Raw genomic sequence first — 19,540 nt, 5'->3', positions numbered from 1 at the left:
GGGACCCGCTGGTCGCACAGCCCCGCCCCTTCCCGCGGCAGCCTCCAGCGTAGCTCCGCCCACACAGTGGTCCCGCCCACATCCACCATCTACAGAGGGGCCCCTACTCGCGAGGCCCCGCCCACAAGGTCGCACCTCACCGGCACAGCCCCGCCCATGGGGCCCGCCCCACCTCTACCGCGTAGCCTCCTCAAGTCCCTCAGAGCCAAGGCAGAAGCCTGAAAGGACCGGAAGGCCCTGCTGCCAGGATTTGCTCTTGCAGAATCCTCTAGAGTGTAGTGGGAGTGCAGGATGGCGGGAGTCCATACAGAAGCTCACCCAGAAGGCCCTGTGCATTCACAGCACCAGCCTTCGCCCACAGTGTCCCCAGGAAACCTGGCCAGACAACCCACTGTACCTTTCTTTATTTTGCATTTCTCTTTCTTTAATACACATTGTGCAGGAACTGTACCAGCAAGTGCCACCAAACAGACGAGAGCGTTTTTCTGATTTTTGTCTATTCACTGGTCCTGTGTACTTGGTTATTGGGGAATCTTTTTCTTGTCCCTTTCTCAGCACTCATCTAAGCACCCTGCCATGGCCCAGGGCCTCTGCAGGCCCCGCTGACCTGCTGACCTACAGGAGCCCGGACCCAAGGGGTGGCCCATTGTTGGCCCTGGTTCCTGCACAAGGTTGGTTTTCATTTGTCCTGGGTTATGGCATTTTCTTGCTGGTGTGCTTAAAAGCCCTTTCCTGGTTTCATCTAATCTTTACATAAGCTAAAGCAAACCCATTGCAAATTTGAGGATGTTTTTACAGAGTAGTTAGTGAAATGAGGAAATGCTTATGTTTCCTTACGTTTAAGACTTTAAAAGCACTCACCATGACCCCATTCCAATTTTACAAAACTTCCCTGAGTATTTATACCCTCTCAAAATGCCTGTTCCCTGTCACAGTTGAACATTTCTATTGCATCCTATACAACTGTTTAGGGAACCCAAAAGATTCACATACACTTGGGCAATTGCCTACCTACATGTTCAAGTTGCGGGGGGAGGGGAGAAAGGCAGCTCCAGAGCCACCAGGCTTTTGTGTAACATGATTTTTTTGTGTGAAAATTGTTCAACATTGTTCATTTCTGGGTAAGGGCGGTAGGAGGGAAGACTAGACTTTTTAGTCTCTCTCTCTCTCTCTCTCTCTCTCTCTATATATATATATATATATATATATATATATATATGCACACACACACACATACACACACACAATGTGTCTATGCATATTATTTAATACAATGGAAAATGTTATGAAAGAAAACAATCACATAAATATAGACTTAAGCCACATAGAAATCTTTTCATTCCAGCCTGGATTGAGCACCATTCATTTGCAAAGCCTGTTTCCTCCAATCATTTCCGAAATTCACCTTGTCCTTTTCTTGTTTATTTTTAATATTTAATTTTAAAATAATTATAAACTCACAGGAAATTTCCCAAGTAGTATAATAAAGATGTTGTGCCTTTCATCCAAAGGTGACAATTTCTGTAGATGTCGCAGTATATCAAATCCAGGAACTTGACATTGGTTTATTCCTACTATCTAGAACACAGGTATAATTCTACTGTTGCCATTTTTTAACCTGCATTGATGTCATGTATGTGTGATATTAGCTCTAGCAATGTTATATCATTTGAAAATTTGTGGAACTGTTACTACAATGAAATTACACAAATGTTCCATCATCCAATTTGGGCTACCTCTTGGCCCTCACACTCAGCCACCCTGTACATATTTTGTTATATGTATGCCTATTTCGTTCTCTTTGCAGTGACTATGCATGGTATTGTGTTTTTAATATATGTTAAACATTTGGTTTCCACAAGTTCTTGCTTGAATGTGTGTTTCTTACTCTACCCCCCAAATGTCTCTTAACTGAGATAGCCCACATTCTCCCTTGAATATGCATCTGCTTTCCTAAATAAATCTCTGCGTCTCTAATGGGTGCTGAAATTCTTATTCATTACATACCACAAGGACTCCACTTGTCTTAAGTAGAGTTCCTCCTCTCTGGGAATTCCTCCCATGACAGTACTATAAGAAATGGACTTATACCCGATGTCAATAGTCTAGTTTGGTTCACCCCCACTTCTGTTTTTGACCAGTGGGACAAAGGAGTTGGCTGTAGGTGTTCCCACATGTGAGACTTAAGGTCATTTACATTTGAAATCAGCCTTGAGGATGCCATTATAATGTTTCCAGGTTAGCCTCCAGGTGTAATTCCTCCGTTTGAATAAGACCAACATTGATATTCTTATTCTTAATCTTTAGTTGTTCTAAAGGTTCTTTTTGGTTTATAAGGCTGGATAAATGAACTACTTTTATAATGACCTGGGGGGACTGTTTGCTTGTTTTGTGGCACTGGGGATTGAACCCAGGAGCAATATAGCACTGAGCTACATCTCCAGTTCTTTTTATTATTTTTAAATTTTAATATAGGACCAGACTAAGTTGCCTAGGCTTTCCCCTGAACTTGGAATCCTTTTTCCTCAGATTCCAGAGTACTTAGGATTACAGGCATGTGCCACCCCACCTGACTCCAAAGTTTTATTGAAGCAAACTATAAAGTTCTAGAAATCAGATAGTTCTGATATAATGCTTGATGTCTTAGCATGCCACCAAGGTTAGCAAACTGTTTTGCTAAGTTACTAAACTCTCCATATAGTAATAATGTCTTAAATAGTTTTAGTAATCGTTTTAGATGCCATGAGCCATGTGCCTGTAGTTAGCAAGTGGCAATCTTGCTTTATACATCCTCTATCTCATGAAAAATTTGAAATTAAAGATTTAATATAAGACTTAAGTCTGACTTTAACCTTTTGTTGTGAGGGACCGGCAGGGATTGAACTCAGAGGCACTTGATCACTGAGCCACATCCCCAGCCCGTTTTTTTTTTTTTTTGTATTCTATTAGAGACAGGGTCTCACTGAGTGGCTTAGCACCTCCCCATTGCTGAGGCTGGCTTTGAACTTTTAGTCCTCCTCCCTCAGTTTGCAGAACCGCTGGGATTACAGACATGAGCCACTGTGCCCAGCATAAGTCTGACTTTTAAAGAAGTCATCTCAGTTATGCTGTTGGGAATGTGACTTGGTTTGCAAAATACATTTAAGATATTTTACGTGGAAGGAAAGAAGCAAATGAAGGAATTAGTGGCAGTAGCTCAATAGTAACAGGTTTATTCAGGGGAGAAACGTGGTGGGGGGCTGGTGGAGGACATGAGGCTTGGGGCACAATAGGAGAATGAAGAAGTAGGGGGATTTTTGTGGTGTCAGGGAATGATCATTTGGTCTTAGCCTCCATTTTTTGAGGTGGTCACTATTCTATGGGGAAGCAGATGTTTTCAGGTTTCCAGTCCCAGATAATAATTTCTATTTCTCACACATGTACTTGTTGGCCTTCTCTTAAGAAATGTCCATTCATCCAATGGGAATTTAGATGGTGCTGGGGCCCCTGGTAATACAGAGCAGAATAAATGAAGAGTCTGCAGCAGTAGTCAGGGATTAAAAGACCCAAGGTCAGAACATTATTCTTTTACCCTCTATAATTTCACCCATCAATTCCCACCCTGTTTTACTTCTACCTGTTTCCAGGATATTTATTATCAAGATTTTACTGTCTCTGACATTGAAAATTGTGCTTATCTTATTTTATGATACACCAATTTATTTTTCAGTTGGCTCTATTACAAAGTTGTAGGTCTATTTCCTTCAGAAATTGTAATTAGTACTTTGTTGCATCATTTGGCTTTACTGTCTAAAATCTATTTTCTTTGAGTAATTTTCTCTTTGTTTCTTTTCTTGCCCTTATTTTATATCAATTTGTAAAATAAATATTAAATTTTAACTCCAAAAAAAGAAATGTCCATTCAGATCCTTTGCTGATTTTTAAATTGAAGTTATATAGACATAAAAAGACACTTACCATTTTAACCATTTTAAAGTATTTAATTCAGTGGCCTTAGGTACATTCAAAATGATATGCATCCATTAGCACTACCTTCTTTGAGAACTTTTTCATCAATCCAAATGGAAGTCTCAGACCAATCAAACAGTCACAACTCAATACACTTCCTGCTTCCAGCCCATGGTAACCACTAATCTATGTGTCTATAGATTTTGCCTATTCTGCATATTGCATATTAATGGAATCATACAATTTGTGGACTTTGTGATTGACTCATTTCACTTGTTGCATTTTAAAAATCTATCCGTGTTGCAGCATATATCAGTACTTTATTTCTTTTTATGGCTGAATAATGTTCCATTGTATGAGTATACAATATTTTGTTTATCTAATCATCCAATGAAAGACATTTACAAAGATGCCAGAATAGTGGTACCAGAACTCACCATCTCCTCTATGGGATGAAAGCAAAGCAACAGATGTATATTTGCATATGGAGGTGAGTGGTTTTGGGGAGAGCAGCAGAACTCAACAGCAGAGAAACAGACCTGGTGAAATCTTGCAGAATAGCAAGAGAAACATGTTGTCTAGCACAATTGCCAAGGGATAGCGAGTCTCCTTTCTGCAGGGATAAAGGTGAAAGAGAGTCTCAGTGAGCTCTAATGGTGGAGAAGATGGCACTCTGCAAACAAACTACCTAAATAGATAACAGATCTGGGGTGTGCACAGTGAGGTAACTTCACAGAACTAGAAAAGCAATTCTAGAATTCATATGGAAGCACAAAAGTCCCCGAATAGCCAAAGCAATCTTGAGCAAATAGAACAAAGCAGGAGGCATCACAATATCTGATTTTAAGACATATTACCAAGCCATAATAAAAACTATCACAAGGTGGCCAGCACCTTGCCAGAGTAATTCTTCCTGTGCAGGAGGGAATAAGCCACCTGAGAAAATTAAAGTTTGAAGTAATTAGTGAAGAAATAAGAAACAAAGTCAGAATTGGTTTTAAGGGAGTACCTGATAGATTCTTCCAGTCCTGGTAGGAGCTGAAACAGAACAGCTAGAAAATGGCTACAGTAGTTCATTTAAGGGAATACATCAAAGGCAGGGATAAAGTTTCAGGGGTGGAGTGATGTCTTGCAGTGGACAGGTTGATTGGCATCTTGTCATCTCTGAGAGGCTGTGAGGCTATGTGGCTGTAGCATGTCACCCCATCTCTTGTGCTGTGTGGAACATTTTTGCAGAGCTAAATGAGAGCTCACATGTATCTGGGCACTCTTATCAGCAGGATGGTTACTGGAAGTTCCCAGATACCAGATTTTCCTGTTCACTGGCTATGATGCCAGTTTGGTCTATGCACAGTACATGGATGGCTTCTGACAAAAACAAAAAAAAAAAAACAAAACTGCAAAGTATTGGCATGGAAACTGACATGAAGACCAGTGGAACAGAATGGGGGACCCAGAAATAAATCCATGCACCTTCAGCCAACTGATTCTCAACAAAGTTGCCAAAAAAACCCTACATTAGAGAAAGGACAGCCTCTTCAACAAGATGGTACTAAAGATTGAAACTTGACCCCATCTCTCATTTGGTACAAAAATCAACCCCAAATTCATCAAAGATCTCAATATAAGACCTGAAACTCTGATATTGCTAGAAGAAAACATAGAGGCAACACTTCAAAACATTGTTGGCACAGGTAATGATTTCCTGGATATGTCTCCAGAAGCACAATAAACAAAAGCAAGAATTGACAAGTGGGATTACATCACATTGAAAAGCTTCTGCTCAGCAGAGGAAACAATCAACAGGGTGAAGATAAAACCCACAGAATGGTGAAAAATCTTTGCCAGTTATTCATCTGACAGAAGATTAATATTAAGAATACCTGAAGAACTCAATAAACTGCAAAATCAATTAATCCAATAAACATGGAAAATGACTTGAATAGACACTTCCCAAACAATTAGTACAGGTGGTCAACAAATATGTGAGAAAAGTGTTCAACATCTTATCAAGCAAATGCAACTGAAAACTACAATGAGATTCCATCTCAATCCAGTTAGAATGGCTATTATTATTAAAAAAAAAAAAGAAAGGTGGGCCATGGCCCAGCCAGCAAGAGTCTGGGAACAATGGCTACAATGCACCTGACAAGACTAGTGCCTACTGCTTCAGGAGCTGTGTTACATGCTGCTGGTAGCCTCCTGCCTCTGCCTGGTGGAGATACAGAAATTGACAGGACAGCCTACATGACCTAGGTATAGGGCATCATCAATGGCATATATGATTATACACAACTGCAGGGTGACACTGGACCTCTTGCCTACCTGGCTAGCTTTCTGTACATCTTTATGGGCTGGGACATTGATATCCACATGGCACAGAACTTTTTTTTTTTTTTTTTTTTTGGTACTGGGGATTGAGCTCATGGGAACTATACCAGAATCACATCCCCAGCCCCATTTTTGTATTTTATTTAGAGACAGTCTCACTGAGCTACTTAAGGCCTCACTTTTGCTCAGGCTGTCTTTAAACTCACAATCTTCCTGCCTCAGCCTCCCAAGCTGCTGGGATTACAGTCCACTGTGTGCCACTGTGTCCAGCTGCACAGAACATCTTTTCTGTGCTCTACCTGATCACTTTGCTACTTGATTTCTTAATCTACCTTCTACAGCAAGGTATCTCCCTTTGTCTTTTTCTTCACATGCTTCACTTCTTACCACGTCCATTGCATCTTTGTGCTGTGGCTCTTCAATGACCCAGTGGCCATGGCACTGTTCTTTCTCAGTATCAACCTCTTCCTGGCCCAGTGTTGGGGTAGGGCTGTTGCTGTTTCAGCCTGGTTGTGGAGATGAATGTACTACTCTTCACCCCTGGATTGCTATTCCTTCTCCCCATGCAGTTTGGTTTGTGTGGTTTCTTCCCCAAGTTGGACACTTGTGCTGTCTTTCAGATGATGCTGAAGTTCCCCTTCATGCTGGAGAACCCCATTGACTATCTATCCCACTCCTTTGACCTTGGCTGCCAATTTCTCTTTCATAGAACAGTGAACTGGTGCTTCCCCTCTCTGAGGTCCTATTCCTGCATCATACTTTCCACCTGACCCTGTTGGCTGCCCACCTCACCTTGCTCTTGCTGTGTGTCCTCTGCAGATGACACAAGTTGCTGGTGTTGGAGCACATTTTGCTCTCCAGGAATACTTACCTGTCTATGTCCTGCTGCTCTGCATGTATGCCATGTTGTCATTCTGTTGCAGCTCTGGCTGGGCCCACAGTCTTTCCCCAAGAGCATCCAGCACAGCAAATAAGTCCCCTGAAATCTACCCCCTTCCCTCCAGTCCACTCTGGGGACCCGGGTGGGATGGACTCTGTGCCCTTTCAAATAAATCTTTCCAAGTCCAAAAAGAAAAAAGAAAAGAACAAATGCTGGTGAGAATGTGGAGAATCAGGAACAATTGTAGGAACACTTATACACTGTTGGTGGGAATGTAAGTACAGCTACTATGGAAAAGAGTATGGAGTTTCCTTAAAAACTAAATATAGAACTACCATACAATCCAGCTATACCATTCTTGGGTATATATACAAAGGAAATGAAGTCTGCATACAAAACAGACTTCTGCATACCTATGTTTATTGTGGCCAAGGTGTAGAATCAGCCTATGTGCATGTCTATAGATGAATTCATACAGAAAATATGGTATATGTAAGGTCCTTGCTTAGCATCTGACGGCCATCTTAAGTGACAATCGCCATTTTAAGAAAAATTTCACTTTCCCACCCAAGGGCGTTTCTGAGAAAGGCTTACTACTCCCTCATACTAACCCCACTTCATGGTTAAGCCCTCATTAGGACCTGCTGGGCTTTAATCCCTGAGCTGGCCCCATAAAAGTCCCAAATCCCAAGCCTGTGTTGCCTCTCTCCATCTATGGAGAGATGGCCTTTATTTGTCAGCTCTGACAAATAAAATCTCATGTGTATCTCTGCCTGGTCTCCATCTTTCATTTCTCGCTTGCCCGTTTCCCAGTTCCTCACTTTCCTTTAGGTATATATACACAATGGATTATTATTCTGTCCTAAAGAAGAATGAAATCTTGTTATTTGCAGGAAGATGAATGGAACTGGAGGACATTGTGTTAAGCAAAATAAGCCAGGCACAGAAAGACAAGTATTGCATGTTTTCATTTACATGTGGAAACTGCAGAAAAAAGGAACACCTGTATAATCCCTATAACAAAGGGGGACAGTAAAACACCATGACCCTGAATCATCTCTATCTGTTCCAAAAATTCTTACCAAGTTAAGAGAACAATGAAAGCAAACCTGGGCTGGAAAGTCTGAGATGCATATTTGCCGCAGTCTGGCTGGGCACAAAATCATGAGCCACTCACACCTTGTAGATTCAAACAGCAATTCTTTATTCCCGAACTCACACCGTCATTCTACACACGTTCTGGGGAAATTCACGTTCTCTGCAAAATCCAGGTACTCTACCAGGCTCCAAATCCCAAATACTTTTTGAGCAGGCGTGCCTGAGGCAGCAGGATATGCCCTATTCCTGGCAGGGTACACCTTAAACCTGGAACCGCCCTAAACCCAAGGAGCGGGATACTCCCTAATCCCAGCAGGATACACCCTAAACCTGGATCCGCCCTGGTCCTTGAGCAAGGTCACCTTACATGCAATGTCACTGCAAATGACCTGAGTCTAAGACAAGCCCATTTCCACAATGGAGAGTCCTTCCTCTAAGCAACATGGGGTATGCTGGCAAGGAAATTTCGATGTGTCATTCTTACTTGGCAATGGCTCTCAGCACATATTACCATAAAGGATACTGGTGTTCTCTTATGTACACAGGGAATTACAGCAAGTTAGCACTATGTGTAGAAAGTTACTTTCTTGAATGTATACCAGGACAGTTGCTTCTCAGGGTGTTGCTCAAACAAATGAACAGAGTAAGCCAGTGCTGATGACATCACAGCACCAGCAGCCTAACATCTAAAACCCATCTCTGAGTGGAGATGGGTGCAGAACTGAAGGCATTGTGGAAAGGATATGTGTCACTTGTCCAGTCAGCCACCACTAGACAAAACACTCTGATGGAGATGAGGCACTTCTTGGCAAAGCACAGTGAGGGACAGAGGTGCTATATGTCAGCCTGTCACCACTGAACACTTCTTAGAGCAGTCTAAGCTTTCAAGTCTAAGCTTGTAAGCTTTCCCCAATACACCAAACCAATAAACCATATATCTCCCATGCTCTCTCCAGAAACTTTCTTTGGCCTATACCACTGCCCTGGTACAATTAGGCTCTGGATAAGATATGATGGAGAAGAGAAGAGGGACTACTAGGAATTGGGAAGGAGGTCAGGGGTAATGGAAAAAAAGAGAGGTTGGGGAGAGAGGGTAGAAAGGTGGATGGACATGAAAGTATGAAAATACCATGGTGAATTAAATTAATTTGTACAGTTAATGTGTATAATATGTATTAATAATTATAGTTTCAAAATATATTCCAATTCTTTTTTTGTTGTTGTTGTTCTATGAAATCTCATCTTGAATCAGTCTTTCTTTGGTTTTTATCTATTACTCTCTGGAGAGCCAGGGGACTTTTTAATGGTATTAGAGTCATCTGTCTGGTTGTCTCACTACAGTGTGAGATCTCCTTGGGTTTCTTTTAAATGTCTTACATTCAAAATGATTTTATATTCTCTAGCACCAAACACAGCATTCCTGGATTTTAAATGAATTGGTACAGGTACTTTCCTAAATATCTACCTCTTGGTAGTTTCAAAGCTGAGGCTTTCCAAAAAACTGAGGCATTGTGAAGACCCCCTCTTCAAACCCTAGAAATGTTGCTCAGAGTAACAACAATGAGTTTATTAAAAGGATAGTAAAAGGAAAGGCAGGCTCTCTCAAGGTAGAGAGTGGGTCCTCTCAGAGAGGAAAGACACAAAGTGCCTCTCCTGCATTCCAATTTTATTGGGGATCCCAGGGAAGTGTCCAGAGAGTCTCACTCAGGTCCACCTCTTGACTTTTGACTGACAACAGTGTGACATAAGACTTTCAAATCCCCACTGCCATGAAAATTCTATGTTACCTTGCCCATGCTGAGAGTTCTGATTAGACTTTTGTAGTTGTAGATGGACACAATACTTGTATTTTATTTATTTATCTTTATGTGGTACTGAGAGTCAAACCCATTTCCTCACATACGCTGGGCAAATGCTCTACCACTGAGCCACAACCCCAGCCCCCTGATTGGATCCTTAACCATAGAATTTTCCTTATCTTCCAAAATTTGGTCAGCGAAAAAGTTCACAAAATTATTTCCCTTCAAAGTAACTTGGGTTCCTCTTATCAATGTTATTTTCTGCCTGTCTTTCCTTGCAGAAAACAGGTAGTTTGCTGAAGAATGTGACATATCCTGTTCATGTAGACCAGGCAGGGATGCAGGTAAATTTCTTTTTGGCAAAGAAAGCATGTGGGGGTCAGCACAGTGGACCCATTTTATAGAATTTCTCTCTCTCTCTCTTTGGTACCAGGGATTGAACTCAGGAGTACTAGACCACTGAACCACATCCCCAGCCCTATTTTGTATTTTATTTAGAGACAGAGTCTCACTGAGTTGCTTAGCACCTCACTGTTGCTGGGGCTGGCTCTGAACTCACTATCCTCCTGTCTCAGCCTCCTGAGCCCCTGGGATTACAGGCATGTGCCCAGAAGTTGTCTCAGATATTATGCCTTTTTTTTGCAGAAAGGGGGAGAGTGACCATTATGTAAAGCTTTAAAAAAATTTTTTTTAGTTGTTGATGGACTTTATTTTATTCATTTATTTATATGCAATGTTGAGAATCAAACCCAGTGGCTCACACATGTGAAGCAAGTGCTTTACCCCTGAGCCACAATCCCAGACTGTGTGAAGCTTTTTAAAAATAAAATTGTGCTCATATTACTTAAAGATAATTTATTATTAAAGTTTCTTTGGTACAAGTTTAGAAAGCAGAGAATTCTTATGATATACATTGAAATAGAATAGTCCAAATCAACGCATATCATTTTTTCATGACAGATAAGCAAAAAATTTTTTTCTGATCTGAAAATCAAAGTTAACACATTAGGTGTTATAGATTTGTGCATTATAGTTGAAATATTATACTTGAGAAAATTTACTACCATGTTACAAAGTATGGATTGATAAATTTTAATCTGTGTCTAAAGATTCTGCACACTATCATTGGTTTTGTTATCTGAGACTCTGTCCTTAGCACCAAGCATACAAGATGTGTTTCCAGTTACTCCTACAGCACAAACAAATCAGGTGAGTTGGCTTTCAGGAACATACTAACAATGTGGGTGTGCTGAGAATTCTAGGCTTGTGGCTCACAGTACAGGAGAAGACAAATGCAAATCCATATGCCACTGGTCAATACATTGCTGCTCTGTTTTCCTTTTAAGCAGTGTGACAAGCTGAACTGTACCATGCAATGATTATGGGATGAAAGGATCTGAATCAAGTTTTGCACCAAAAAAACAGGATGTACCAATTATGTGGTGGTACTTATTACATGCTGAAATATGGTAATCCAAGTACTTCATCTATCATTTTTAAATGATGAAGATAATTCTATTTAAGCTGCTTTTTTGCTGTATGCTTAACTTTTATCTTTTTGCATTGCCTCTGCAGAACACTTTATATTCTTAGCGAGAAGAAAAGGCAAAATTAAGAAAGATCAAAAAATGATTGGCATTGTGTACAACTTGGAAGTGCAGCATTAGGTTTTTATCTTATTTAATCAGGCATTTTAACAAGTGTCCTAATAGATCAGTAAAAGGATAATCACTTACACAATTAAATTACACAAAATTTTATTTTTCCCAGAGTTAGTAATCATTAAACTTGATATAAATCACCTCTCTGTAAACTATAACAGCTACTACTCTTAATTAAACAAGCACGACTATAACACTTTGAGCTTGTAAAGTTCAAAGGTACCAAAGTTTGACCAAATTCAACCAGCTTCTCCTTTTCTGGCATCTTCTACAAAAATGGGAAACCTAAATTTTATCTTCCCCACCTCTTTTGTAGTCAGTAGTGTCATATGGCATATATCTGAAAATTAAAAGTAGAAAAATGCTTTATGTTTTTATGCAATGATTCTTGCTTTCTTGAAAACAGTTCATGTACTACATTCCCATTATTCCTGCAGCTCATGGCTCCAAGAAAAACAGTCAACACACTGAGGATGGTGAAGCATCAGAAGAGAAGGAGCCTGAGGCTTTAATACTATTGAACCACACTGTATAAGCCCTGAACTAACACTTCCAGACTTTTTGCGCAAGATAAGTCAACTTCTATTTTTTAAGGTATCATTCATTGTTAGATGAACACAATCCAGTTATAGTAGTAAGTATGTAAAAGGTGCTGCTATTAGTGGTGTATTTATTAGAAATATATCTCTCTAATCTTGAGAGAACTAGTTAAAACCTTGCAGATGGGAGAATTATTCATTAATGGAAAGGTTCATTCTGTAGGTCGTTTTTGTAACCCCTTTGATAATGTTTTGCTGAGAGCCATTGCCGGTGGAATAACGCATGGCATTTTTGCCAGAAGAGTGGTTGAGAGGTGATGCCAGCAAGCCATTGAGATGATAATGGTTATGTTAAGCTGTGTATTCAATTGTATATTAGACCCCTGCTGTCCACCTGGGCCTGCTACTTTGGAGTTCTCCAGGGGATTCCCGGAGAGTTCCCATTGGTTAGGGAAGTGTGGGAAGAGGGATTTCTGGAGGAGGGATTTTTGGTTGGTGTGGTGTGTCCAGGAAGATGGCCGCGGGAGTGGCATTTGCGGGAGTGCAGAGAATAAAGGTGTTCCTGTTTTAAACCTATAAGGCTGTGTGGCGGCTCGGTTATTTTGTGCCCAGCCAGACTGCAGCAATGTTTAATGGTTTTCTTTCCTTAATAAGCTAATTCATATTTCTTTTCTTTCCTTCTTTTTTTTTTTTTTTTTTGGTACCAGGGATTGAACCCAGGGGTACTTAACCATTAACCACTGAGCTACATCCCCAGCCCTTTTTACATTTTATTTAGAGACAGAATCCAACTACGTTGCTTAGGGCCTTACTAAGTTACTGAGGCTGGCTTTGAATTCACAATCCTTCTGCCTCAGCCTCCAGAGCCACTAGGATTACAGGCATGCTCCACCATGCCTGGTAAAGGATATTTCTTATTATTCTAGAAATATAGACAAAGCTGGTAAAGGCTCAGCTAAATGCATAGCCCTAGATGGAAAGAAATCTGGGAAATGTGCTTTTACCTTTCCAATCTATGTAGCCTGGCAAGATGACCCAGAGAAAGGTGATGAATGCCAACCAACAGTGTTCAAAGTCAGGATAGAGGGTGTGAGTGTGTGTCTGTCACAGTATATACCAAATGCTAAAATGCTCGATTATTTTAAAATTAAGTCTAACTAAATAGAAGTTTTAATATTTTTTTCTCATTCTATTATGGAAATCACTGTTTATAAGCCAATTTTTTAGACTAACAATAAACTATGATTACAAAATCTGGAAACTAAAAAGAGCTTTTATTCTTGAAAAAATAATTGAAAGTCTTGAAATGCCACCATTGTAGCTTTAATAAATTTCTTGGAAACTCGTGACAAATAAAATTTCTAGAGAATTTTTCAACTTTATATTTCAGTAGTTTGGTAATGCAAGATCATCATGCATGACATTAAATGGTAATGTATGTTCAGCAGAAATATACTAATATGATTTGAATGAGTAGATTCTATAACAGAAGGGAGGATAATAAAGGGATATTGAAAGGATAAAAGAAATTGAAGTTAAAATGTAAAGGACCAAGTATTGTAAAGTTTCTAAGCTGCAAAGCCTGAGTTAAAATGTAAAGGACCAGGTATTGTTAAGTTTCTATGCTACACTCAAAGCCTGAAATTCCTGTAGCTGTTAGGACAATTCCCGGGACTGCCCATTAAATAATCCCCCCTGACCACTTAGTTGTTTAACAACTTGGACCCAGTGCAGCTCAGCACGTAGGCACCTCAGGGCTCAAACCAATCAGTTTGAATGTACCCCCCTCCTTAGGACTGACCTATCACTCCCGCCCGACCTGTTCCCGCCGATGAATGTGCTAATCATGTTTGAGAGTTGTTGTTTGATTTTCCCGCGGTGTATGGTGATTTGTTAAAGGGGACTGTGATGTATGTAAAGTCCCTGCCCTCCCCAAAAAGTGTACTTAAGCACTGCTCAACCCCTGCTTGGGGTTCTTGGCCGCTCTCCCTTCTTGAGTGAGCCTGGAGCCCCAGCACGCTGGATCCTCAATAAACCCCCTTTTGCTGTTGCATGAGTCGGTCTCTTGGTGGTCTCTTCCTCCGTTATTCGCCGGTCCCTTACAATTGGTGTGTTGGCAGGGAATCGCACAGCGCCGGACAAGGAGACCCCAACGGACTCCTCTAGGGGTAAGTAAGGTGCCTTTTTCCTTTTTCTTGTGATTGCTCAGAGCTCTCAGTTTGGTTTCATTTTTCGGTTTAAGGGTTGGCAGGGTGGCTGCCGACGGAGGGTGTGAGCTCCCCCTGGCCATGGTGGACAGACATGTCCTGAAGCCACAGGCCACGTCCCCAAGGGACGCCTTGGAGGACTCGGGAAACTGGGGGATGGAAGCGCCCTCAACTCAGGCGTACTCTACTGCCAACCCGTCAGGTTTTGCTGGCTACTCAATTCTGTTAATTGTCTCGTGTTGAGTTTACTGTCTGTCTTTATTGTCCAGCTCATCAGGTTTTGCCAGTTACTCTAATCTTTGTCTTGGACTCGTGTTAAACGTTTAATATTTGTCTTTGTCTGTGTCGCGTTTGTATTGTCCCTGTCCCTGTTTGAGTAACTCCCATTATGGGACAAAACCATTCCACGCCTCTGTCCCTGCTCAAGGGCCCAGAATCTTTCTTTTTCAGTAAAACGCCAGACCCGGCAGACTCTCTGTGCTTCAGAATGGCCCACCCTCGCAGTTGAATGGCCCCCAGAAGGATCCTTCTACCTCCCTCTAATCTGCGAAGTCAGAGATATTGTTTTTCAGCCGGGGCCACATGACCATCCAGATCAACAGCCATATATCTTAACCTGACAGGATCTCTGTGAATCTCCTCCCACATGGGTGAAGCCTTTCCTTGTCCCTGCCCCCACTCCGGCCCCTTCCCCCACAATCCTATCACTCAAACCTTCTGTTCCTCCCCCTCTTCTCTCCATTCTCCCTGAGTCACAAGATTGTAGATCTTGGGGTTGTGAAGGGAAGACCCCGGTTGTCTTGGGACCAGCACACACTTTTGGTTTTTTGACAATCTGAAAAGAGAATCTATGTCTTTGTGTGTCTTTGTGTGTCTTTTTTTCTGTGTCTGTGTTAAGTGTGATGGCATTGTTTTACTTTGGACTGATGCAGAGTCCCAAATTCCAATCTGCCTTAGATGTGTGGAGATAACTTTAGCTAAATTTTAGCCTAGATTGTCCCTAGTATGCTTCTCCTGTAAGGGACCAAAAGTCAATAGAACTATCAGCTTTTCTGTTCTCACCTTTTACACCCCTTTTAGCTGTTTCTTAAAGAACTTTGATAAACTTTACTCCCCTTTGTTAAGTGAGATTAGGGAAGCAGTGTTTTCTTCCTGTAGTTGGCTTGAGTGCACCCACTGCAGAGGGAAATGCCTGCTGGGGATCTAAGAACTTTGATATCTCGCTTTAACTTTTCTCAAAACCCTGTTCTCATTATTAAATTGGCATTAATTGGCTTTGGGGATGGGAGCCGAACTTTCAGTCATAAATTTTGGCACCCCAGAGGGGACTTTAGAGGAGTCCCCACTCTGCCTTCTTGGGGAAGCCTAGCACTCGAAACAAGTGCAAGCAGAGGTTGAACTTTTTGGGAGCTGACTACAGAAAAGTTAGAAGATGTGGAAAATGCCTGGTGCCTGGGATCAGACCAAACCAGAGGAACTAATCCTATAAGTAAAAGGTGGGCCTAAGGGACTCTCAGCAGCTGCCAAAGCCATCTTGCTTTGGGGAACTCCCTCTTTCTTACCTGCACTTTAAGGATTACTCCACCTCTGTCTACTTAAAAAAGGGGACAATAAATGCAGTAATGTGTTGATATTATAGATTGTTTCTTTGGGATGATCTTGGCTGAATGTGTATCTAAAAGATGATTTTTTATTGTAACAATCTGGTATCTGAATGGGTTTCTAAAGCATTGCACAATCTTGCAGCTAATAGTTGGGTTTAAGTAATTGTTTAGTTTGAGATTTCAGATAGCTCATGCTAGAAAACTTAAATACTTAGGACAGAAAATTAAAGAACTCTACTTCCAAGTTGGCAAGCAACTCCCAATCATTTAGTTTTATTTTTCATCAATTTTGAACTGGGTAGCCTGAAAAGATTTCACTAGGTGTACCAGTGCATTAACTAGGACAAGAATAGTAAATTATGATATGGTATCTGTTCCCCTCAATGTGTAACATTTTAAAAAAATGTTAAATTAAAACATTGGTCTGGTTTATTAAAATGACATTAAATAGCAACAGTCTTGGAAATTTTTAAAAGCTTACTTTTAGATATACATGGTAGTGTGTAGTTCTCTTTCAGGCAATTTAATGTAACTTAATACTACTTTAGGAACTTCAGAACGAAAAAAGTAGCTTAATGATCCTAAAGAAATTTCTTCTGATGGTAGAGATCCTATTTTCAGTTTTGTGTGAGCAAGTTTTTCTAGTGTAGAGAGATATAAAGATATAAAATTTAAAAAATTACATCTTAAACTTGTATCATAATTGTCAACATCCAAACCTGAAAATTGTAATTTATAGTTAAAATGCCTTAGGCATGATGCTTCTGCTCAGAATTCCAGTTTTCCCAGTTCCTTCCAGACCTCAGCTAGGACCTAAGTTGATATGCAAATAGAAGAAACCTGGGGCTCAGTAGATGACAGATCTGAGACTCAAGGGGAAAAAAAAAGAGTAAAAGTGTCTTTTTACCTGAACTCAAACTAGACCAATCCAAAAAGTAAATTGTATGGTATTCACTAATTACTGGCCAGTCATCTTTTTTAGGACTCTTGCTTTTTCTTAGATTCTGTATTTTTTGAGCTCATGATTTTGATCCTACAGACAAATTAATGTTTTCTGATCAGTTCTATTTTTGAACAACTGTGGAGTTTTTAAACATTGCAATGGAGATTTCACCTAAAAAAACAGCTACAAGGCCTTGTGTAAGTGTGCACACTTGTGTTATGTGTAGTATGTCTGTATGTGTGTATGTCCATATATCATGCAGTTATATGACAATTGATAAATGTATGAGGAGCACTCATAAAAAATTTAAAAAAAATGGATTCAAATATCTTCGATTCACGTGATTCAAATGGTTAAATTTAAATTGGGTAAACAGATAAAAGTAAAGATGTCTTTAAAATTAAGCTTATAAGTTTTTCTAGGTGTTCAAAAAGACCCTAATAAAATGTTGATGTCTATGAAATAATCTGCTTAAATTCAAAAATTTACAAGTATTGTTTCAAAAGGTGAACAGAAGGAGGTTAACAGATGGAAAAGAAAAACTAGAAGGTTCTAGGTATGGATTTAATAGAGGGAAAATGTGTTTCTGGATAAGAGAGTCTATGTTATTAAGTTAATAAAAGGGTTAAGTAAGTGATAAAAAAGGTTTGTGTAAGTTGGTTATATGTGTAAGTTTTTGAGCAAGTAATCTTAAAAAAATTAAAAATTATACAACTATGGTTAAACAACAACTGTTATTTTTCAATACTTTTTTGTGCTCTCTTGCCCTGCATAATTAAGTTCCTTCAAACCCAATTGCAGAAAATTTCTAATCAAACTTTCAACCAGCTTCTGCTTAGGCACTACCAGCCCCTGATGAACCCCCAACATCTTCAAGAGAACAGTTCACTCAGTGCTGAAGCTCACTACCAGGCACGATGGAATGCAACGGACATCAGACAGCGGGAGACAATGAGCTCAGAGAACCTCTTAATCTACCATCCTGGATTCATGAGTCTTTATGTCCTTTTAAGCCTCCTCATGGCCCTTGGCCTCTTCTCTGTCAGTCCCCCAACATGGAACTTCTGCCAAAAATTGACCTTTGCCTTAATTTTTATCTTCATTCTGTTTTTATTCGCTCTGATCTTCTTCAGGTGCTGGTGACGCCATGTCCAGGCAATGCTTCCAGTAAAAAAAAAAAAAAACCAACATGGCGCCTAAGGACTTCTTCTTCCTACCTTTTTCTTTTCTGCAGTGGTGCGAAAAGTTCCCACCCGTGTGATCTAAGCCCTACCATCTCCCCCTTAGTTCTATATAAGCATATAGCTTTTTTTTGCAAGGTTAATATAAAAACATCAATGTAATTATGGTGCTATTAATGTGTTCATATCTTCCAGGTATACAAGTCTGTAAGGTAGAAGCTTCAAAAGAGCATTATATCAAGCTGGTGTTCTAAAGTTGTATGATAATTTTAGGCTCAAAAAGAAAAACATGTTGGAGATTTAATTATATCATTTGTGTTCTATAACTGGACTCGTTATCAATAAGATATGTAAAGTTCTATGTTACTTTTTTACACTGAGATACAATTTAAATGTATTTTTAAGTTAATGAGAGCCTAATCTGTGTGAAGGTTTTATTGCAAAACACAAAAATACTTTGCTACTTTTCTACAACACGTTAAAAGCTTTCAGCCTTTCTTTAATTCATGTTTTAGATGTGATATTATGTTGTGTTAGCTAATATTCATGTGAACTTGAGCGACAATTTATATAGGCTTTATAAAATGATATCTAAAAGAACAAAGATCAGTTTCAGAACTACAGTACTTAAAATTTATGAAGAGCCCTGCCTTACCTGAGATAAGGCTCTATGTCCCATCTCACTACATGTGAGAATGACTACAAAAGAAGTAGGCCAGATTTCAGTACATTTAAAGCTGTGTCCAAAAGTTGGTTTTTGTCACGATTGCCAGGATCTCAAACAGGGGATTATAATGTATAACTCTGCCAAAATTCAAGGTAGCTATTACATGAACTAAATATGTTTTTACTCTTGATAATTTTATTTTGTAGTTTTCTTATAAATGATTTAAGATTGCCTGTTAAAGTTTTGCAGAGGTACTGATTTAAGAACTCACAACCTGGGTTAATTTAAGATAAGGAGTTATCACCTACAGGATAGAGAGATAGACATTAAAGCCCAGTACTCTTAATATAAGGCTGTTAACTTATTTGCTGGATGTTTAAGATTAAGTTTTAAAATTAAAGTTAAATTAAAAGGGCCAAGAAAACCAATATTTGGCTTTTGCCCTCTGAGTCAGTCTAAATCAGGGAATAGGGGACTTCTCCAAAGATCTTTGCAACTCTAGGCCACATAACCTCCTGATCAGGGAGATTTATGAGGCCAGTTGAGGACAGAAAGCCAATCAGTGCATTTTCTGTGAAGAGGAGGGTACTTCCGAGGGAAGCCACATGGTCAAGCACGGCCTGGACCCATCCTAGCGCAAATGGCACTAGCAGAACTGAGAAGCTGCTGTAAGTTCCCTGAG

General features: G+C 40.0%; 1 pseudogene; it reads left to right on the top strand.

Annotated features, from left to right (window-relative positions):
* The first annotated feature begins 6,078 nt into the window (after positions 1-6,078).
* LOC113185184 (dol-P-Man:Man(5)GlcNAc(2)-PP-Dol alpha-1,3-mannosyltransferase pseudogene) lies at positions 6,079-7,102 on the top strand (annotated as a pseudogene).
* The last annotated feature ends 12,438 nt before the right edge of the window (positions 7,103-19,540 follow it).

Source organism: Urocitellus parryii, chromosome X (assembly GCF_045843805.1).
Source record: "Urocitellus parryii isolate mUroPar1 chromosome X, mUroPar1.hap1, whole genome shotgun sequence".
Lineage (NCBI taxonomy): Eukaryota > Metazoa > Chordata > Mammalia > Rodentia > Sciuridae > Urocitellus > Urocitellus parryii.
This window is presented reverse-complemented; position numbering and strand designations above follow the sequence as displayed.